The 7,394-nt window shown below is 35.0% G+C and overlaps 1 pseudogene; it reads left to right on the top strand.

Moving 5' to 3' along the window:
* Positions 1 to 30, top strand: part of LOC149168119 (protein ENDOPLASMIC RETICULUM-ARRESTED PEN3-like) — a 535-nt pseudogene extending 505 nt beyond the window's left edge.
* The last annotated feature ends 7,364 nt before the right edge of the window (positions 31 to 7,394 follow it).

Below are 7,394 nucleotides of genomic sequence, written 5' to 3'. Positions count from 1 at the left end.
GTTGAGTTCTGGGAACCAAGGGCTAATTGAGGTTCATTCTATAAAATAGGTATGTGGTAGATCTATCACTTGTGAATAAGGGCAGGAATGATACCTTAAAAAAATAGATACTCCAGGGGAATAATAGAATAGAACATATTTTGAGTTAAAATGGATCTTTGGTAGGATTAGGGCATAGAATTAGGGATTTTCAAAGTCTAGTTTCATGATTATATATTTTCATATTTTTTCATAGGTAAAGGGTGAAAGTAAGCTGGGATTGTTGTTGAATCACACCCAGTTTTAATACCGTGGAATTGAAATGAATTGTTGTTTTTATTTGGAAGAATAGACAAATATTATATTAATTTCTAGGAGTTCTGCCTGCCTTCTGTTGGAAGCTCGTCTATGAAGTTTTATATTCTAAAATTGATAAATTCACTGGAAATGCTCATGAATTCGATTTTTCAGTCATTTTAAAAGCCTGAAATTTGATAAATCTGTTGGAATTCTCTTAAATTTAGCTCTCTTATGGTGTGATTCTGTATGCTAGAAACACAACGAAGTTGAATGTAAGTGGAACTTGTGTTGCTTGGATATGGACAACAATTTTTTTATGGTAGAGGAGAACAAAACACACCAGTGTAGTTACAAACATTAGGACCAGCCCCACCCCCGGTTATGTTCAATAGATCTGAAAGTATAGCCTATTTTCAGTCCTGGAGAGCAATGTAGGCATCTTTAAGCTTCAGATTTAGGAACTTGAACCTTGGATCTACAACTAGTCTTTCTCCTTTATCCCCAAACTCATCCTTGTAATACAAAAACTACTTGTGGGCAATGTAGTTTACTTCTTCATCAGATAGCCTGTTCTTAAACCTTGATTGGGTTGTTGCAAGCCCAAGAAGGAAGCCCAAAATAAGAAAAACAACAAAACCTGGTTGTTGCATTGCATGAAATTCTTTGATTCAGAGTCTTCCTCTCATGTTAACCCACAATCGCTCATCTGGGTCATATGAATATGAAGCCTTGATGCTCCGAGGCCTCCCTCTAAAGGGATAATCAAGGAAATAATGAATATGAGACCTCGATTCTCTTACGGCTCCCTTTAAGGACTAATCAAATAAATAATGAAGACCCAATTGGGAATTAATGGCTTGGAGTTCCAAAAAATTGTTTTTCTCAATGATATTAGTGAATACCAATGCAAATTTGAATGTTGGTGCATCCTCATCCTCATATTAATACTAACAGAATGAATGAGCTATGAATTTCTACAACCCGCGTTTCAATCACTATCGCTTTAGTTTTTCCAACACATTTCGTGGATGATTCAAATTCCCGATAACATATTTAGTTTTCCTTTCACATTCTGTGGCACAATCGAGGCCAAATAAAACCAATCCAAAACCCCACTTTATTCCATGAAAACTAGTGAGTCAGCAAGCCATGTGAAATCCCAAAGCGGCACCCAAACTCCACCCCATATGAAGGATAGTAGATACCTTTCATGTTAGAAAATGTCTGTCAAAATGTCAACTGGAGGAACTTGCAGTGTCTAAATGTGAAAAATTCCTTAGGCTGGAGCAACTTGTAGAGACAAATCAAGAGAGTAATATAGAAATATTAAGAGAAATGTTTGCAACTAGAGAAGATGAAGCACTGATCATATGTTTCAAAAGAATTGTGCATCACATAAGGTATTCAAGCTCCAATTTTTGTGAAAAGTGTTTTATAAATAGAATTTCTTTGTTAATATAACACATTTCATTTGATTGATTATCATTTATTTTGTTTATGTAATTTGGGTAGGCTCAAAGTGACGACGCCAAAAATTTTACCTGTGGAATAGATGAATTGAAATGAAAAACAATTATATTAGAAATCAGACATGTTGAAGTGTGTTATGATGTTCGTCTGGAATCTCTCACTGAATTGTATATTACAACTAAAGAGAGATTGGACTTTGAAATTATATCAATTCCAATTCTATAACCAAGTACAAAAGGTGATGTATTGTATATAGTTCAATGGTTTTCATCGGAAGTTCCTTACTTGGTACTCCAAAAGCCATGGACAATAGCAAGTACAGTGGAGTATTCTCTCTTAAAACAATGCTCTTGGAAAGATGGTGAGAAATTGGGACCAGAAGATGAGTAATTGGAAGCATATTATCTGAGTATAATATGGATAATTGAATCCAATGGAAGAGCTATAAATTACAAGCATTTTGTATTCCCTATGTTGGATAGGTGGGGTGCAAAATGTTATCCTTTTGAAGATGGAAAAATTAAAGAATTAAGAAAGGAAGAATGGGAAAAACAGAAAGAATATGTCAAGTTTAGAGTTCCTATTCACGCATTTGGAAAAGGTATTAGAACAGGTCAGTAATTCTTCTTGTTTCTTTTTTATGTTTTTACTCAACTATATAAAATTAAAGGGAAATTGATGAATACATGTTATGTAGGTAATTCTTTTGTATTAAACTTTTTAATGTTTCTTTTCTATTTATCAATAGATGATATGTGGAAAAGGTGTCAAAGCAGGTTGATAATTTTTTTCTATTTTGTTTTTTTTAATGTTTTTACATAACGATATAAAATTTTCCATTTTATATAGATTCTATATTCTTAGTATTAAGAGGTATAGAGTAAAGTTAATTGTTGACTTTCCTTCATATCCTTTCGATCTTTGAATCTACAATGGATATAAGCTATAAACTCAAGTTAATAAATGACATGAGTGGTGTTGACTTTTTGTTGTTGTTTATATGGTTTTGACTAAGTATAAGATGGTTGTATCCGAAAAATATGCTAAGTATGGGCCCCATGAGAACTCTGCTAACAATTGGAATGGTACTCTAGAAATCATCCCCTAAAAAAATATTGACCTCATCTACCTGCAAGGGATAGGAGGTTTGGAATTGTAACAAACTTCTGATTGTTAAATCTAAGCCACAACTAAATTACACTACTAAGATGGACATTAAATTTGTGTCTCTAAATAAAAAATTCATGGTTGAGGCTTTTAAATCCAATGCCTAAGCCCCATTTTAGTGCTGAAACCTAGGGACAACAAGAACCTGGATCTTTATCAGAGTTTATTTAGACATCGCCAAAAATGTAGTCCCTCTCCAAGCAACACAAGTTCCATTTACATTCAACTTGGTTGTACAATGAGTATTACACACCCAAGTGGATAACCTCTAGGAGAAAAAATTTCTCCCATTTTATTTGCTCACATAACCTAGTGAGTGTTATTCACTAGCATGTATTTTGTAAAGGCCTCGACCTAGTTCCAATTCAACTCCATCTAGCAAGTTGTAGAGGATTGCAAACCTAATTTCATGATGAGTAAGTTGGGGATGATCACCTTGACTTTCTTGATGACATGTCTATGAAGATTGGCTACCTTGAACTTTTTTTCTACCTAGGGAAAGAGACACATTCCCATGTCTGAGCATCAAAAATGTCTTTGATATTGTTAATTCCTCTTTTGAAAAATTAAAGGAACAAGAACCATTGTGGGTTTATTTTTATTTAATAATGTAGGATGAGGATATCATAAAGCGTGATAATTCAAAATAAACCAACTTCAAAGCCTGGAAATTTATAGTTCGATCTTCTAGGCAACCTTCCAGGCCTTCCAAGTGCTCCAAGCAGTAAAAGTCCCTTTCACCTTCACAATGGTTATGGTGGTAGAGGTACTCTTATTATATGATCACCAGATGAAGGGCCTTCAAAGCTCAAATAAAGAAGAACAAAACCAAATCTGCATCAACTATGTCAAACATTCACACAACTAGGACTCCAAAGTCATACATGTTTCTTGCTTGACAAATATTCTGCAAATATTTATGACTAAGATCCATTGTATTTATGGATACATTTGTGGAAACAATTTTTGTACCATGCAATTAGCCTATTTAACAAATCTTCAATTTTTTTTTACAAAAATATAAATTCTTTTAATATTATTTTCTGCAAATATTTATGAATATTTGTACCATGTAGTTAACATGCTTGACAAATATCCATTTTTTTCTACAAAAATATAAAATCTTTCATTTGAATGTTACCAGACTCTGGTGTGGGAAGATTACAAGAAATGGGATTGGAAAAAGGATGGGGAGGAAATGCAGAGAATCTCTTAGATATGATTCATGTTGAGAAATCTAGGGCATTAACATTAGGTGATTTCTCTTCTATTAGTGACTGCCTTTGAATGATTTTTACTTCTTTACATTAGAATATTCTTATTGTTAGATTATTAGTGTTCTTCCTCATCAAACAATAACTAATGCATGAAAATAAATAGACAAGAGACACAGCATGTAAGCTATGAGCCAGAGCCAAAACCTCTCACTCTTTGAGAGGAAAACCCAAACAAGTTCTGCTTATAGAGATTCCAATTGATGAATACCAAGACCAAGACCAAGACCCTTTACCTATTAGCCACTCCAAGACCAAGATACTAGATCTCTTGACTGCCTTTTATTCTTCTTTACACTTCTTCGTGGTGAAGAAATTACGGCAACTAGGTATAGTAGTATTCTTCATTACTTGATAAAAATTTGTGAAGTTTTTTTACTTTTTCTAGTTATCTTAATATTCTTCTTCTTATTATTAATGCATGTGTGTGTACTTCATCAAGATTTCTACCAAAACATAAGATCAAGAACACAATATGTTGGCTCTCTACTAGGGCCAAAAGCTCTCTTCTCTTGAGAAGAAAACCCTTGGGTAATTTTTCTCTTATTGAAGCTTCTTTATTGATCAATTCCAAACCCTCGACCCTTGACTAGAAGATCCTCCAAGCACAAGTCAAATCATTCCTTTTCTCTGCACTATGTTTCTCTGGCACTTTTTCCACTTTCTACCACTTCATTCCCCAACACTTCATCCTCCTTTCGACACTTTGTTCTTCCTTCCACTGTTAGTAATTCTTCTATAGGATATACTTATCTTTTGTACTTAGTGATATCCTTCACCTAAGGATGCTCCTTACTTATCTTGATCAACCAAGTCCCTTATTTTTGTATAGTGGTATGCTTAGTGTGACAACATGGCATCCCTAATTCTCACATGTGCGAGAGTTCTTGTTGTAGTTATAGATCTCCTTTTAACTTCACTTGAGGTCCTTCTCTCTTCACTTGGATAGGAGGCCTAGTAGGCCTAGTTTGAAGCCCAAATGATGATGGATGAGCAACCTTAATGTTTATGCTTTAGTGACCGCAGTCAGCCCCTCTATTCCTCACATGTGTGGTTGCATTTCACGCTAAAACAATCCTTTATACTTCGGTTATATTTACTCCTTCCATGCTGCTCCAGGGGCTCCCTTAAACTCGACTTTTCCACCCTTTATTTGGCTGCACTTGCTCATTGATTTCAGAGATGATCTTTGCTATCTTTGGAGAAGTGGACAACCTCTATATATAGAGGATTGTCCCTACTTTAGGTTGACTTGACTTTATTTGTTGCAATAGGTGCTTTTAATGGTGCCACTGTTTCTTTTAATGGTGTCTTTGCTTGGAGGATACTTGAATTTTCTTGGAGGTGTCTTCTTTGATAAATATAGATAATGTAACATACCTTTGAGGTCTTCAACATAATTCTTTTGACTCTTTGACTCACCTATATCACTTTGACATGTGCTAGACCTACTTCAATGAGCAAGAAACTCATTGATATATATTATGAAAATAATATTTCTTTTCTTGAAGAAGTACAAATATCAAAAGTACATTTATGAAGAATGAACCTAGTTACATTTCCTTCAACACTCCCTCTTAACTAGGGAGGTATTCATACAACATTGCAAGGTGTTTGGCTATGTTTCAATCTTGAAGAATTCACATAAGAGAAACAAGATTTGCTATCCATCTGTTATAGCATCATAATAACCAACATTGTTTCCACAACAAGGTCTTGACTGATAACTTTATCTCTTAATAGATAAGAGCACAATGTTGGCAATACCAATGACTTATAGACACCTTAGTCACTATCTCCAAGGTAAATACCCACCCAAGTGTTCACTGAGTATGACCTTCTAGGACTGTTCTTGTGTTGGCTTCCCAGCCCTCAAAGAATATCAGGCCTTTGGCCTACTCTTGTCTTGGATGCCCTACACATCCCCAAAGAGTATCAGATGCAAGATGATTACCCAATCCTACCATTCTTTCTTCCCAAGTGAAGGCAATAATGTTGTGTCTATATTATGTCTACATTTCCATTCATGGCCTTCATCTAGCCATACGACTATTAGTCCTGGTCTAGTGCATGACCCATGAAATGGAAAAACGCAATTACCACTCCTTTGTAATCAAGGGTGATCCAAAAATCCCTCTTTATAAGGGACCAATCAAAGCTACCTCTTAACTAGGGACTCTTTCATTCATCAACTACTTATTCTTCATGGGTCCTTTAGCTGCTTGATATCTGTCCTTTCTTTGATATCATGAAGTATTTGTTTGAACTTCTTCTAGGTAGGGCACCATCCATTGATCACTTTCCTTCCTAGTTTGTCATGTCATTGCTTCCTTAGTGGAAGGTGTATTTCTTGACATACATAAGGTTTTGTTGTCATTGACTACTCCTTTGTCACCTGTCCATGCTCCAGAATACATTTCTCATGGATTCTTTGTCATACATACATGTTTACATGCTTCGACCTAGTAGCCCATCATGAATTCATCCTGATATTGCTTCAACATTGAATTTTCTTTTGTTGGATGGCTTCTTCATCAAGACATCTTCATAGAGTAGAATCAATTATCTACATATTTCATATCTCCAAGGTCTTCATAGGTGTCAAGGGTCATTCCTTCATTTGTTAGAGTTGTCCTGCCTTATTTCAGGAGATATCTTCAAAGTATCTTGTCAAATATTGATTCTTATTGATGATGGTGTTCTTCACATGCTTGATCTCTTTCTTCATTTTCTTCTTCTTAGATAGATAATTCAACCATCTTATGCTTCTTGTGAGAGAATTGCTTGCTTCCTTGACTGGTCAACATTTATTCTTTCTTCGTAGTCAACAACATTATACTCCTTATGTGAGCATATTATTTTGTTGACCTTCATTTCATTGTAGTACATGCCTTCGAGCATGTTCTTGGTGAAAGAGATTCTTTCATACTTGATCATGTTATAGAACTATTCCCATGAATCAATAATATACAAATGATAACATGACTAAACTGTGATGCATACATACACATCTTGATTCTCATTTGATCATCTTAGCTTCATTTGGAAGTCCTTGGTGTGGCCCTTCTTGCTTCATCTTAGCTTGCCTACATATCATTCTTTTTTTGAATCCCATGAATGGGATTCCCAATGAGACACCTGCTTTGGTTTATGAGCCTTCTTTTAAAGATTCCATCATAGGATCTTAAAGACCCTTGCCTTGCA

Source organism: Pinus tabuliformis, chromosome 4_2, assembly GCF_031772625.1.
Source record: "Pinus tabuliformis cultivar Carrire ecotype Pingquan chromosome 4_2, CPIR1, whole genome shotgun sequence".
NCBI classification, from domain to species: domain Eukaryota; kingdom Viridiplantae; phylum Streptophyta; class Pinopsida; order Pinales; family Pinaceae; genus Pinus; species Pinus tabuliformis.
This window is presented reverse-complemented; position numbering and strand designations above follow the sequence as displayed.